Below are 15,825 nucleotides of genomic sequence, written 5' to 3' on the forward strand. Positions count from 1 at the left end.
ACTCTAAGGTGCTGGGTCTCCTCAGCAGTGGTCTGACCCCTCTGGCTACTGGAGCCTCCTGCACCCCGCCCCAAACCGTCTGTCTGGTTCCTCTGCCAGCTGCCTGGGCACCAACACCACCAGGGCGCCACCTGTCCTGTATCAAAATAAATAAATAAATAAGCAAATAGGTTTGGGTGTGATTATTGTTAGGAAATGAGAGAAATAGTGCAGGGAGGGAGGGGTCCGCCTTATACACTATGGGCAGGGAAGGGCTCTGAGGAGGTGATATTTTAATTGTCATTGTAGGGACCCCCCCCTAAATGTTTGCTGACTAATGGCGGACTTAAAGCAGACGGTTCAACTGGAGAAAACGTTTGCTAATTTATCAGAAATGTGTATACGCAGAACAGTGCACGTTAGCACGTTGCGCTTGTGTGGAACACACGCGCGTTGTGCCTGTGCCTTGCAGTGGGAGTTGCGCATGTGCATATCGGTGCTCATTGCGCATGTGTAGGTCATGCGCATGTGTAGTGCACATTGTGTGTGTGTATCTTAGTGCACGTTGCTGCAGGTAGGAGAGTAAGACCTGAGCAGAGAAGCACAGAACGGACGGTGTAGACGAAGGAGATGCTGAGTAAGAGGACATATTTTTAGCAATAACAGAATGAAGGTAACCGTAACGTCACAAAAAACATAGCAAAAACAGCACAGGGACCATTATGCATTACACTTTGCCCCGGTCCCGGTCTCTCTGCGTACCATGACGCATCCGGGCCTGACCATATAAGGTGAAGAACTCTCTCCTACCCGACAGCAGGAAGGAGACAACATCCACACTGGTCAAGAAAAAAAGGAGGACAGACCAGGTCACGAAGGAGGAGAGGCCAGACAAGAGAAAAAGGGATGGCACAGAGACCCAGTGCCACTGCCCTTCCGGAGCGTACCATTGCTTGTTGATGCCTCAGAAACCTCAGGGCCGTATTCCACTCATTGTGTGTGCCCGCTCTTAACTCCTTTAAGAGTAAACTTTCACTTTAATCAACTTTGCTGCTTGCTGCTTTAACCCTGTGTTGCTTTCATTCTTTGATTGTGAGAAGCCAGGAACTGAAGAGTTAATTAACATTAGCTGCTGGTAACATATGACTGGGGGTGGGGGGGTCTTCAGAATGTACACCCAGAGAGACAGGGGAAATTATCCATTTTTACACTTAAGTTCAAAAAAGTATGGGTAGCTGTGTAGAAATATGTGGACAAAAAGGTTATGATCTAATACTAATAGACTGAGTGAGTAAACCCAGCAAGGGCTACATTCTTCTTGGCTTCCCCGAGCGCATCCTTCCTTCTGGGTATGGGGCAGGACCTTCTCTGGGATGAAGGGGTGTTACGCCTTATAGTCACACAAATTTGGCCAGATAATTTCTTTATGGCCAGGTTTTACACAAGGTAACTGTAGGTTTTATGGCTGGCATTCAAGAAAAGGGGTTCTGGTTTCTGCAACCCACCTTAGAGAAGAGGGATTCTAGTTTCTATGGTTAGCCTTGTGGGAGAATGGAGCCCAGAGAAGGAAGGGCAGGAGAAGGTCAGAGAAACACTGCTGCTTCTGAAGCTGTTTCTGAGGCCCTCATCTTGGAGTGATGTTGTCTGAGCCCCAACACCATCAAAGAAAGAATAAGTCATCATGCAAAGAGCTGGGGGAGAATGGCAGGTCAGAAAGAGCCCAGAGATGTGAAAAGGCTCTGGGACAAGAAAGGAGGCTGCATAATAAAAGGCAAAAGAAAGACCAGTGTGGCCATAGCACAGGGAGCCAGCTAACAGCAGCTTAAGAGGAAGCAGGGACCAGGCTGCTTCTGGCAGGCATTGTAGGCTGTGCCTCCCTGGGAAGGGTGCCTGGGTGACTATCAACCCTGCAGTTTTAAAATGACACATGCGGGGTTCCAATGAGTCAGTGGTGCACGTGGATGGGAATAAGGCCACGTGTGATACCGAGAAGACCATCTGGCAAGGTATTAGCATCTAGACAAATAACGTGGGGGAAGTACTTGACTGGGTGTGGTGACTTAAGTGCTAATGATCTTTTTATTATTCCTGTTCCTTTTTATTGTTCCTGTTCCTTTTCAGAAAAATTTCAAGACAGAAATTTCAAGATAGAAAATTATAGAATGTTAGGAATGGAGTGACCTAAAAAACATTTTATGAGAGAAAAATTCAGGCCAAGTGAGGTCAAATGACATTCAGAGACAGGACTAAAACTGTATCTGCCATGCCCTACCCTACCCCAATAAAACGTTGTAAGCAGTGTGGCTGGGTTGTGTGGCTAAAATGGAATGAATGGAGGTGAATAGGAGGTGTAAATTCAGGGTATTGAAAGGTTGGATCATGGATGGAAATTTGGTCAACGAATCTTCATGTGGGCTATTTATGAGAGAATGAGAGGAAACACACTAAATTTTCATCAATAGAAGATAATTGAAGAAGGTTGGTAAATTCTTATGACAGGCTATTATGTGATCATTCAATACAGTATTTATGGTTTGAAAATGCATATGATAAAAATGAAAAGAGCAGGCTATAAAAAGTGTGTACCTAAGAAACAAACTCTGAAATCAGTTGTTATCCTTACAAGCAAAATACATTTGTAACATGTAATATTTTATGTTTTCAGTGTAATGGAGATTTTATGTAAGAAGAACAAAGAAAGTTTAGAACCTTTCCAAAGGAAGTTGGAAGTGGGTCCCTCTTATGAAGGAGAAAAGGTGAGAAAGACCAATAAAATGTAGCATTTTAACATTAAATCTACCACTTTAGACACGCAGTTATTACATAGCAGGTGTTGGGCCAAGCCTATGTATTATCTCATTTATTCCCATCAAGAAGAAGATGGCGTTATTATCGTACACACTGAGTTGACTGAGGCTTAAAAAGGCTTAATTAAGGCACTTCTAATCAGAGGGCTAAAAAGTGGCTGAGTCAGGTGACAAATCATACACTACTAACTTTTAAATCATGCTTTTCTTTCTGCATTATTCACTTTTACACTTTGGAAATGTACTGCATTATACATTAAAAAATAAATCAGATGTTGAGTCAACTAAACAGATGATTACAAATTATGCTTCCCTGGCAATCTGGTTTTTTCCCTCTCCTCTCAGTGGCTCTGAAATATGTCTTTATAGCTGACTTTCTTGTCTGTTTTCAGTTTATGAAGTTCATTTGGCATTTACTGTGTGGCTAGTGTCATTGATTCTCTTTACCCCCAGAACCACTGGAGATGAACCATCTCCAGGGAAGTGTCTGACTCCCTCCAGGACAGTTATTCCTGTACCAGGGAAATGACTGCTTGGGCTTTTGTATGTCTGTATTTGTTGAAGTAGGGTGGTGGCCAGAGGATTCCCTAGATTGGAATTGGCCTTCTCCTAATCTGCCCTCAGCAAATTCTTCACCTGCGCATGAAAAATTCTGATTTCAAAATTTTGATGCACTCTGGCCTCACAATATTTTCATCTTTGCCAAGAAAACGTGAAGCATTTTAAAACCCCAAAAGCTGCCAACGTGTGTTGGGTTAGCAACATATGCGTCTACTTTGTGTTTCTGGTAATTCCAGCTTTTCTCTGGCTATCAATTGGAGGATTGGTAGTTTCCAAAGAATTCTTTTTCTTTTCTTTTCTTCTTCTTTTTTTTAATGACAGGGATCTGTCTATGTTGACCATCCTGCAGTGCAGAGGCTCTTTATCTGGTTGATAACAGCTTCTAACTCCTATGCTCAAATGACCTTTTTGCCTTAGCCTCCCAAGTAGCTGGGACCATAGGCACAGGCTACGAAAGCCAGCTAAAGATTCATTTTTACTGTTATTTTCTGCCTCACAGTTTTATTATTGTCTTTCTTCTTCTTCTTCTTCTTCTTTTTAACAGAGTTTCACTCTGTTGCCCTGGCTGGAGTGCAGTGGTGTCAGCATAGCTCATGTAACCTCTGTCTTCTAGACTCAAGCAATCCTCCTGTCTCAGCCTCCCAAAGTGCTAGGATTACGGGTGTGAGCCACCGCACCCTGACTATTAAGGTCTTTATAACAATTTACCACAACTATTTTACTTCAGTGGAATGTTTTAAAGAGTACTCCCATTATTTTTTTCTGAATTCATGACCCCATTTCGGTTACTTGTTGTCATTTAACATGTTCTAACTTTCAAAAGAAAGAAACTAAAAACAACTGGTTTAATTTTATTTACCCTAAAAAATAGCCTCAAACATAAAATTTTATTATCTAGAATATTAAAGATTCTTTACGGGAAGGTTTTTTTACAGAAATTTTCTGAAAACATTTGTTAAGTATTTCAACATTAAGGAATAATAAAAATAATAATGAAAGTAACAATTACTGAGGCTTTACTATAGATAATGTGATTTTTTGGTAACAATATTATTTCATTTAATTTTTCAAAAAAGTGTTATGTGTTCAGTATTACAACTATTCATTATACCAATGAGCAGACAGAAGCTTAGAGGGGCTAAGAAACTTGTCTCAGGACACAAACCAATAAATAGCAATGCTAGGATTTATGCCCAGATCATTCCCAGGCTAAGGCATAACTTTTAATAACTATAATATGCTGTATGATTAAATTATATTTGGCAAATGAGGGGACATTTATGTCCATTCATTTTAAATAAAAACACAGCTTGGAAAACCAGAGAAGTTTTATGAACATGAGTGTCATTCAGTTACGCTTGTGTTGAGTGTGTGTGTTTTAAAGGAGAGCTGTTTCCAAATTATTGGTCTAAGCCTATAAAATTCACTATGGAAAAGAAGAAACAGCAGAGCTAATGTATCGACCACAGGCCTCTAAACGCAAATTGATACACTCAAGTCAATCGCCCAATTTTAATAAACCTTGTCTCCACGTACATAATCAATAGTATGAATATAAATTAGCTGTGTCGTGTTTCTACAAGAATAATCTGCAAAAAAAAAGAAAGAATAATCTGCAACATGTCACACTCCAGCACATGATATGTGGTCGCGTGGGAAACACAGCTTTCTTGTAGTAAACGTCAAACTAAAATGTTTTAAAATTAAACACCACTTGTCATAAAATAGACGAATACACTGTTTAAGTTTCTCTTTGTGAAACTTTTAGTACTCACAAAAATGACTACTCTTAATTCAAAGACCGCCATTTGTCATGCTATATTAGGTACTTCACGTCTTTATCCCACTTAATTGTCACGACAATCGGATGAGATAGGTATTAGCTCCAGTTCTGAGGAAAGGTTGGCCACATAGAAATTAAATCTCTTGTTCCAGAACCCACAGAGTTAAAGGACCTGCAGCACTAAGCACTTCTGCGCGTTTAACTAAATAAAATTCCCTCCTCTGTAAGTATTTGCCTTTTAATTTCACACAAATTGTAATTTTAATCACTGATATAACAGTAGATCATAAAGCAAATTGCATTTATTTAGAGAAAAATGAAAGGTGCATTTTAAGGTATTTTTTTCTTTTTAAGTGTTATTAAGGCTTGTATGCTAGCTTTAGTATAATTGTTAGTGTAATTATTATAAAATCTTTATGGGTGCTAGGGCACCAGAAATCCAATTCTAAATTTACTTGCAAATTTAGGAAGCAATAACTCATGGGCTTTAAAAACAAAAAACAAAAAAACCCCATACTTAATGAGTGGATAAGGGATTCTCTGCTTTGAGAAACAAATGTTCTTAGAAGATAACCTGCAAATAGATCCCAGGAAGATTATGTGAATGCACCATTAACCACCCGTTTCTTTTCTGTTAATAGATATCATTCCCTTCTATATATGGTCTGCTTTTGGGAATTTTTGTTTTGGCTACAGGTAGTCATTAGTTGTCTGTAATTGTCTGATCACAGCTAAGTTGACTACATTTGCCAAAGTTTGGGTTAAAGCAAAGATTATTAGGAGACTAATAAGAGGAATATAATAACACTTTATACATTTTATTAAAAGTAAATATAATTGTATTTCTGAAAAGAGGTTTATAAATACAGTACAAACATGAACTCAGGGTCTCTTAACTTTCTGTACATCAAGGCCCAGACAATTAAATGCAGCCTGCAAGGACACACAGTGGCATTTGTAAATATCGGAACCGTGGTTGTTCTCCTCTTCCATGCTGCCTTTTGTGAAACTGTTCCCCCAGCAGCATAGTTACAGGAATGCTCCACTGCACACGTCTAGGGGGCGCCACTTCACACTGTCATCTATAAACCATGCATACCCTGAAGCACAGCTTGAAACTCAAAGTAAATGGCGGCCCCTGGAGTTGTGAGCCAGGTAGAATTCTTCAATATGGCCATCTCAGAGGCATTTCCTTTCTTCTTTTAAATACTTAGCACCAAGCCTTATTATTTAAAAACTCACTGTCCCTTTTAGCGATTATCCTTTCCACAACTTTTTTTTTTTTTCTTCATTATATAAAAGGCTAGGTAGCATTTTTTTTTTTTCTCAAAATGCATCACCTTGGCTCGGCGCCTGTAGCTCAAGCGGCTAAGGCACCAGCCACATACACCAGAGCGGAAGGGCTCCAATCCAGCCTGGGCCTGCCAAACAACAATGACAACTACAAACAGAAAATAGCCGGGCATTGTGGTGGGCACCTGTAGTCCCAGCTACTTGGGGAGGCTGAGACAAGAGAATTGCTTAAGCCCAGGCGTTTGAGGTTGCTGTGAGCTGTGATGCCAAAGCACTCTATCCAGGGCCACAGCTTGAAGCTCTGTCTCAAAAAAAAAAAAAAAAAAAAATCACCTTGCAGAACCCTGCATTTTGGAGGAAATATTGGGGATTGCAACATTCTCTGAAGTCTACCGTTCTTAATAATAGTATTGTCAAAAATGGTTAATTTTTGATCCTATCCTAAATATATATATATATATATATATATATATATTTGTTTTTTTTTTTGTATTTTCAGTTTATGTCCTCTGGCTTTCAGAAACATTACTTTGTCCTCTGTCTCTCTGAGTCCCTGAACCCCTTGAGTAGTGCAATGTTTGCCCTTCCAACCTATAACAGTTGGCCTCTTCCAAGGGCTATTTCTACGCTCTTACTTCTTCTTCATCTCTTAGCCACTGACTGTCTTCCACTGCCAAGATGAAGGCTTTTGGACTGAGACAGACCTACGTTTTGAATCCCAGCTTCTATATTGATTACCTGTGTCTGCTCGGCACAAAACCAGGACTCTGTTCTCAATCTCTCACTATCAGACCAGATCAATAACGCTAGTCTCACAAGATTGATCTCAGCAATAAACAATACTGTGTATAAACACCACCACATGTCCTCACAAATTCTAGTCCTAATATTATGATAATTTCTATGTAATTGCCTTTTCATTAGAATTTAAATTCTTGAGGACTGGAGACAAAGCCAGCCTTGATTACTATTGTATACTCAGCGCCTAGCATGGTGCCTCTACCCAGACGGTGCAGTGTAAATGTAACCTGAATGCAAGCTAGCACCTGTGGTCTGGTTTCTGACTAGCACCCTAGTCAAGTAAACCCAGCTTGGAGCCAGAAGTACCACAGACTGACATTATCTACTAACTTGCATTTCTTAAAGGGAAAAAAAAACTGTCCATTCAAAATTTAAATTAACACTTTATAAACTCCCCTTTCTCCTCTTTCTCCTAATCTGTCACCATCTCATAGCTCTCATTTCTTTCTTTGTTACCGGTGTTCTTTTTTATCATCCTTCATTCCCTGGTCTTTCTTTCTCTCACTACTCATATTTTGCAAAATCCAAGAACAATAGAGGAAGTGTAAGAAGATGATCACTTGAAGTCAAGGACAGGAATTCATATTAGCTGTCGAAAGGAAGGAAGAGGTAACCGGAGAATGGCTGTTCCTGCGTTAATGAATGCACCTCTAAGACAGCTATATTTTGAATAAATGAATGAAGACCTTTATTCTGGTTCCAGCTTTTTAAAACCTGTCTTCTTCTTTGCCTCTTCGTCTTATTCGTTGCCTATACCCAGCAAATTCTGTACCATGTTCACCATGTTCATTTTGAAATGTGTTTTCAACTTAATAATAAATGATTGATTCACACTATTCCTAACATTTTTAATGAGTCAGCAAGACTCCTACTGCCTAACAGAGAGAGGACACTACTAGAGCAGATTAAGTGAAGTGAGTGGGTGCAAACCCAATGGGGCTGTCATGAGATGCTAAACAGTTCACATTTACTCTCCAAATGGTGCCATGAACGTGTTCCAAGGCAATGGAAGGCAGAATCAGAATGAGGGAAGCTCTGTTTTTTGTGTTGTATTCCCTAATAATTTCATGAGGTGCTACACTTTCCCTCTTAATTATAAGCTCTTTGAAGGCAGGGGCTTTAATAACACATTTATTTCTTTAACAACTCTCATGGTGACCCAGGAAAAAACTAAGACCACTGCAAATTCATAGTAAATTGAAAAAAGTGTTTTGAATGCACATGATTTAGCTTTCTTTAGACCTGTGGAGATGAGAACAAATATTCCTCCTTTAGAGTTTGAAGGAGATGGGGTATGGTGACTCATGCCTGCAATCCCTGCACCCTGGGAGGTGAGGGAGGGAGGATCCATTGAGCTCAGGAGTTTGAGATTAGTCTGAGCAAGAGCATCTTAGACCCTGTCTCTACTAAAAATACAAAAATTAGGTTCAGTGGCCTGTACTCCTAGGTACTCAGGAGGCTCAGGCAGGAGTTATGGCGTAAGCCCAGGAGTTTGAGTTTGCTGTGAGCTAGGCTGAGAGCTATGGCACTCTAGCTTGGGTGACAGGGTGAGACTATCTCAAAAAAACAAAAACAAAAAAGCAAAAGGCTCATGCCTGTAATCCTAGCACTCTGGGAGGCTGAGGCCTACCTTGAGTAGGTAGACTACTCAAGACCAGCCTAAGCAAGAGTGAGACCCTGCCTCTAAAAATAGCCAAACAGTGTGGTGGGTGCCTGTAGTCCCAGCTACCTGGGAGGCTGAGGCAAAAGGATCACCTAAACCCAAAAGTTTGAGGTTGCTATAAGCTGTGACACCACGGCACCCTGCTGGGGGGAAGAAAGAGACTCTGTCTCAAAAAAAAAAAAAGTTGAAGGAGGTGATTGGTGATTAGGGTTACTAGTTACTGAGAGAATCTCTCTTAAAATATTGGATAAAATCTTGGTTAATTTAATTGCTTTGTTATTTTACCCCACCTACATCTGAAAATCATGCTGGTAACATGTCTCCTTGTTATACTGATGATGTTAAAGAGAAAACATTAATTGTTGGTGAAATTTAGAGAAGTGGGCTAGATAGCAGCATGGTCTCATGGAGAGATGGTGGATGTGAATTCACATCTTGGCTCCAGCAATTATGAACTGCGTGATATGAAGCAAATCTTTTGATCTTTCCTTTTTAATTGATTTCTAGCTAGATCTGATTTCACCTCGTAGGGAGGTTAGAGATAAATATAGAATATATTTAATGCAGTACCTGCCATAGAATACTTCTAAAAAACTTGCTAGAGTAGCTGCCCCTCTTCCCGTAGATACAAAGCTGTGAAATTGAGAGTGGGGAATGTGTAACAGAGGAAATGGCCTGATGTTTTTTGTCTCTTTAAAACTCCCCCCACTCTTTGGAAGCTGAAATCCGCATCCCAGCCCTTGGGTGGTGGTTGTGATAGAGGTGTGGAGTCCCCTCAGAGGGTCATGTTTTTGTCTTTGGTAGAGATGGGACAGAGGTGGGACTCATTATAGTTGAATGACAATACGCCCTCCCTTTTAAAAGCTCTGTGTTTCTGCCGTGTGCAGGAAAATTGCTATTCTGAAATGAGCGGTGTGCTGTCTTTCTTCCTTTGCTGGCAATGGAATAAATTCCCCTTTCCTTCTTCCCAAAAACCACTTGTTTTTGTCTGATGTGACCACCAGAACAAGTACTGAACTTTCAGTAATACTATAGCCTCCATAATAATACATTTCTATCCACGTACTTTAACCTGAAGCTGGCAACCCAAAAGTACGGTCTTAAAAAGAGAATCAATCTCACCTAATATGCACAATGCAGGGTACACTTCAAAATAACTAAGAGTAAATTACATATGTCTTACCACACAAAATAAGTAAACGAGGTGATGGTTATGTTATTCAGTTTGATTTAAACATTCCACCTTGTATACCAAATCATCACAATGTACACCATAAATGTATATAGTTATGCTTTAATAAAAAAATCACATTTAAATAAATAAATATATAGAAGATGTTTAAAAAAGAGAGAATTAAATTTTTACTAAGAGTCAAGCTTTAGTACACTGCCACTTAATCTCCCTCTTTAAAATATGCTCTTAATACGTTGACTGTTCCCATGGCATTCTGTCTGTACCTTGCTGGTTTCACCCTTCACACCCTTCTAATTTGTGCTGCTGTTTTTCAAGCCTTGGCTTAGTCACCATTTGGGTGCAATATTTAGGTTACCTAATTGCACTACATAAGCCAATTCTCTCTGGATTCCAGTCGCTTTCTCTGCTTTGTTTTGGGTTACCCACTTTGGTACCATTGCGGCCTTGGCACAGGGCCAGATGAAGGCAACACATCTGCAGTGAAGGGGTCCCTGCCCCCCGCGTTTCACCAGGTGTGCTGAGAAGGCTCCAAGCTCCCAGTTATCTTGCAAAACTGCATTTGCTTCTGGCTGCCAGCAGACTGCTCTCCCCCTCCCTTTCACTTAGTAATTGTGAGAACAAAGAAGTCTGCTCCTGTGAGAGATACAGGATTCAGCAGTGTTTGAGATGATTAAAAACAAGAAAAAGATTTCTTATGGCTTTTGACAGGGCTTTCTCCTCCCTGCTGGTGGAAGGCAGGGGTTCAGTTACCACTCTGCTCTGCGGCTATGCAAGGGGTTTCCAGCAACGCTGCACCAAGCCTCACCCGAACAAAACAAAGAATTTCCTCATTCTGTGAATAGTCTGAAATGAGTGCAGGCCAGAGACCTCCTTCCCGGAAATGGAAATGGAGTGCCTAAGTGACTGTCTCTATCTGACAAGCACATAGAGTCACTTCAGGCAAATCTCACGTTTAATTTGTGTATTGACCATGTAAATAGGTGGTTCTGAATGGGATTCTTTGCTGCTGCTGAGCCCTCAGTCAAGTAGCATTTCGCAACTTGTTTTCCCAGCAGTGTTTACTTGAAATGAGTGTTTGGGAAAGAGAGAGGGAGCCAGGGGGTGACCTTTCAGAAATGATTTCTGAGGCTAGTTTGGAGAGTTCTGTGACACATACTTACCCATTTCTGGAACTTTTGTTCAAGTCAACAAGTCTCCACTGAGCACACATAATGTCCTTAGAGATGTATTATATTATAAGGACACGAGAACATTATCCTTCAGATTGTAGGCTTATCTGGTTGATTCTATTCTCTGGGGATTGCAGAGGGGTAAGAGAGTTGTATTTGTTTCCTAGGTTTCTATAACAAATTATTACAAACATGATGGCTTAACGCAATAAAAATTTATTTTCTCACAATTCTAAAGGCCAGAAGTCTGAAATCAAGATGTTGGTAAAGCCATTCTTCCTCCAAAGGGTCTAGGGGAGACTCTCACATGCTGTCTTTTAGCTTCCAGTGGGTGCCATCCACCTATGGCTCACCTTGGCCTACAGTCGTCTGATCCAATCTTTGCCTCTCTCTTCACAGTGCCTTCTCATCTGGACGTCCTCTCTTCTTTGTGTCTATCCGCATCTTTCTCTGCCTTTCCTCTATAAAGATACTTGTATGGGCTCGGCACCCATAGCTCAGGGGTTAGGGTGCTGGCCACATACACCGGGGCTGGCGGGTTCGAACCCATCCTGGGCCTTCTAAACAACAATGACAACTGCAACAACAACAAAAAACTAGCCAGGCATTGTGGCGGGTGCCTATAGTCCCAGCTACTTGGGAGGCTGAGGCAAGAGAATTGCTTAAGCCCAAGAGTTTGAGGTTGCTGTGAGCTGTGACGTTACAGCACTCTACCAAGGGTGACATCGTGAGACTCTGTCTCAAAAAAAACGATACTTGTATGGTTAATTTCATGTGTTAAATTGACTCAGCCCCCAGGCTGCAAGAATACCAAAATTCCTTTCCATCTACCAATCTGTCAATTTAGGGGAAAAAAGTTATCTGCTCCCAAAATATAATGATTGGACAGGCATAGTTAATAGTTATAGACATTCCTATTCTAAAGGAACAAAATGAAAGGAATAAAGTAGTCATTGATTACAAGCAATTCAAAACTCAGCAAGGCAAACTGCATTGAGTTTCAAGACTTGAGTGTAATCTACTATTGCTTAAAGCTATGACCTCTGGCCCTGCAGCTCTGTCCTCTGTACCCAAGATTCTGCCCTCAGAATCATTCCTCCTTTTACTTGATGGTAGTACCTGATTGTAGCCAAGTAGTTTTGTCAGCCTGTTGTCAGCTTGTGGAATCCCAAAAGTCTGACAGTCTTTCTCTATTAAGTCCCATATGTGTCCCTTTCAGGCCAATCTGGCAGTGTTTCTGCTGATACAACCCCATTTCTTTGTGGGCAAGAGACTTGAACAGAAAATTCTCTGAAGATGACAGGGGAATGGCGAAAAAACACATGAAAAATGCTCATAGTCTTTAATCATCAGAGAACTGCAAATCAGAACCACAATTGAGATATAACCTAATTCCAGTAAGATTAGCCCACATCATAAAATCCCAAGACTACAGATGTTGACATGGATGTGGAGAGAAGGGAACACTTCTATACTGCTGGTGGGACCGCAAACTAATACAGCCTTTTTGGAAAGAAGTATGGAGAATTCTCAAGGAACTAAAAGTTGACCTACCGTTCGACCCCACAATTCCATTACTAGGTATCTACCCAGATGAACAAAAATCATTTTACAACAAAGACATTTGCTCCAGAATGTTTATTGCAGCCCAATTCATAATTGCCAAGTCATGGAAGCAGCCCCAATGCCCATCGACCCATGAATGGATTAACGGGCTGTGGTATATGTATACCATGGAATACTATTCAGCCATAAAAAGATGGAGACTTTACATATTTTATGTTTATCTGGATGGAGTTGGAACATAGTGTTCTCAGTAAATTATCTCAAAAAATGGAAAAAAAAGTATCCAGTGTACTCAATACTACTATGAAACCAATATATAATCACTTACACATTAATATGAATGATAAAACACAAATGTAGTCCAGCGAGAGGGAGGAGAGAGGATGGAGAGGGGAGGGAAGAGGACTAGTGGAAGGAGGAGGGAGGGCATTTGGTGGGATCTCACCTAATGTGCACAGTGCAAGGGCACATTTCAAAACAAGAAGGATAAATTATAAATTTGAAAGAGTAAATTATAAATGTCTTACCACAAAAAAATAAGTGAGGTAATGGTTACATTAATCAGTTTGATTTAAGCATTTCACATTGTATATCAAATCATCAGATTGTATCCCTTAAATGTATAGTTATAATTTAATAAAAAATTAAATTAAAAAACAAAACAAAAACCCTTGTGACTCCCATGTGTGTCAAGGGAACTCACATTAGGAGACAAAAGCAGCCTTCAAAGACCTTTCCTGGAGAGCCCATCTCCATACTCAGCTTCTGCTGAAATGGCTGAGTTAATTCAGGAGTCACAGCACTTTACCAAATGCCTGTCCACCTCATCCTTGGACTTCTCTCAAGAGCATGCTTTTCTGGCAGTGAGTCTTCATCTTAATCTTAGTTTGTTATTTTTGTTTGCAATCTGGATAGTTTGTGAATTCAGAAAATCTATTAATTCCTAGTTCCTTTCTACTCAGTTACTGCTTCCTCAATCTACTTCTTTCCCCTTGCATTTTACTATGACAGCAAGAAGAAATGAGGTTGCACCTTTGACACTTGGCTTGGAAATCTCCTCAGCTAAATACCCAAGTTCACTGCTTATAAGTTCTGCTTTGACACAACCGTAGCACCTTATCAACCTCAGTTTTCTGCCACTACGTAACAAGTTTCCAATAACATGCTCCATATTTTTTTCAGTCCTCACCAGCAGTGCTTGTAATATTCATATTCCTAACAACATTCTGTTTACGACAATACATGTATTCTCTGAAACAATAGACTTCTCTACCATGTTCTTCATGCCCTCCATGCTCATCCTTCACCAGAATCTCCTTCAAAACCCGTATTTCTATAAATTGTCTATTTAAGGAAGTCCAGGGTTTTGCTATTATGCTTTACCAAGTTCTTCCAGCCTCTATCTATTACCCAATTGCAAAGCCACATCCACATTTTTGGGAATTTATTATGGCAGGTATCAGCCCTCTGTGTTAGTTTTCTACCGCTGTCATAAAAAATGACCACATATCTGATGGCTAAAAATGATCGAAAGTTATACTCTCATGATACTAGAGGCTAGAAATATAAAGTCAGCTTCACTGAGTTGAAATCAAGGTACCAGCAGGGCTGTGCTCCCTCTCAATGCTCAAGAAGGGAATCTGTTCTTTGCCTTCTCCTGCTCCGATTGGCTGTAGGGATTCCTTGGCATGTGAACATGTGACTTCAATCTCTGTCTTCACATCACCACTTTTCTTCTGCCTTCTCTCTGTGTCTGGGCCCTATTTTCCTCTGACTGTTTCTTATAAGGACATGTGTGTAGGTCCCACTCAGATGATCCAGGATAAGCTCTTCCCCTCAGGATACTTGACTTAATAACATCTTATGCCCTACAAGATCGTAGTTGCTCTTTTTCCACATAAGGTAATAGTTCCAAATTCCAGGAATTAGGACTTTGACATGTCTTTTGGGGGCTCCCTCTTTTGGGGAGCCATCTCTCTGAGGCACATTATTATTTATTGTATAATGAATAAATTCAAAATCAGAGAGGAACTGTCTTTGTATATTTTGTGTTGCTATAAAGAAATATGTGTGACTGTATATTTTACAAAGAAAAAAATATGTATTTGGCTCACAGTTCTTCTAGATGGAAAATTAGGCATCGGTGAAAGCATCAGGCTGCCTTCGTTCATGGCGGAAGGTGGAGGGGAGCTGGCCTGTGCAGAGATCGCCTGGTCAGAGAGTGAGCAAGAGGGAGAGAGAGGATCTTTGTAACACCAGCTTTTGTGGGAATTAAGTAGAATGAGAACTCACTCACCCTTCTAGGGAGGTTGTTAATCTGTTGGTGAGGGATCCACTCCCAGGAACTACACACCTCCCATTAGGCTGCCCCCTCCAACATTAATGATTAAATTTCAACAAAGATTTGGAGGGTCTAATTATAGCAGGGACGAGCATCCCTAAAATTTCACAGCTGGTTTGTCTGGCTTTGTAGGCAGAGACCTTAGCTATACCGCAGCTATACTGCTCCACCAGCCAGGAGCTGATGTTCTTAATCAAAAGGAAAAAAAGTGCATGTGCATAAAACAGTTACAGATTCCTTTATAATCCACACGTGCTTCTTGTTATTATGTGTCCATATGCTTTTAAAATAACGAATAAGGAGAATGACCCAACTGCAACTAGATACATTGTGAACATAACACTGATTTTGTTTACATCTTTTTTTTTGGATTACAAATGTCCATTAATTCTCATTCTCTGCCTCAGGTGAAAGATTTATTGTTCTGTGATGCAGTGTTACATTCAAGCAGTAAGGAGGAAACTGGGTGACTTAAAGCACCCCTTGGCTTCATGTTTCCAATCTGGTGAAAGATTCAGAGTGAGGAGGAGCCTAGGCAGATGACACAGGGAGACTGGCCAGTCCCTAGTAAACAACAAGTTGGTATCCGGCTCTCTCTGAGTCACCTTTGAGTGAGACAAAAGAAGGAAAATGGAGTTCCCTCTTGAAAGAGAACAGTGGAAGCTCC

At 40.5% G+C, this 15,825-nt stretch overlaps 1 pseudogene; it reads left to right on the plus strand.

Annotated features, from left to right (window-relative positions):
* The first annotated feature begins 316 nt into the window (after positions 1-316).
* LOC128591294 (serine/threonine-protein phosphatase 2A 56 kDa regulatory subunit gamma isoform-like) overlaps positions 317-15,825 on the plus strand; it is a 38,708-nt pseudogene continuing 23,199 nt past the window's right edge.

This window comes from Nycticebus coucang, chromosome 8 (assembly GCF_027406575.1).
Source record: "Nycticebus coucang isolate mNycCou1 chromosome 8, mNycCou1.pri, whole genome shotgun sequence".
Lineage (NCBI taxonomy): Eukaryota > Metazoa > Chordata > Mammalia > Primates > Lorisidae > Nycticebus > Nycticebus coucang.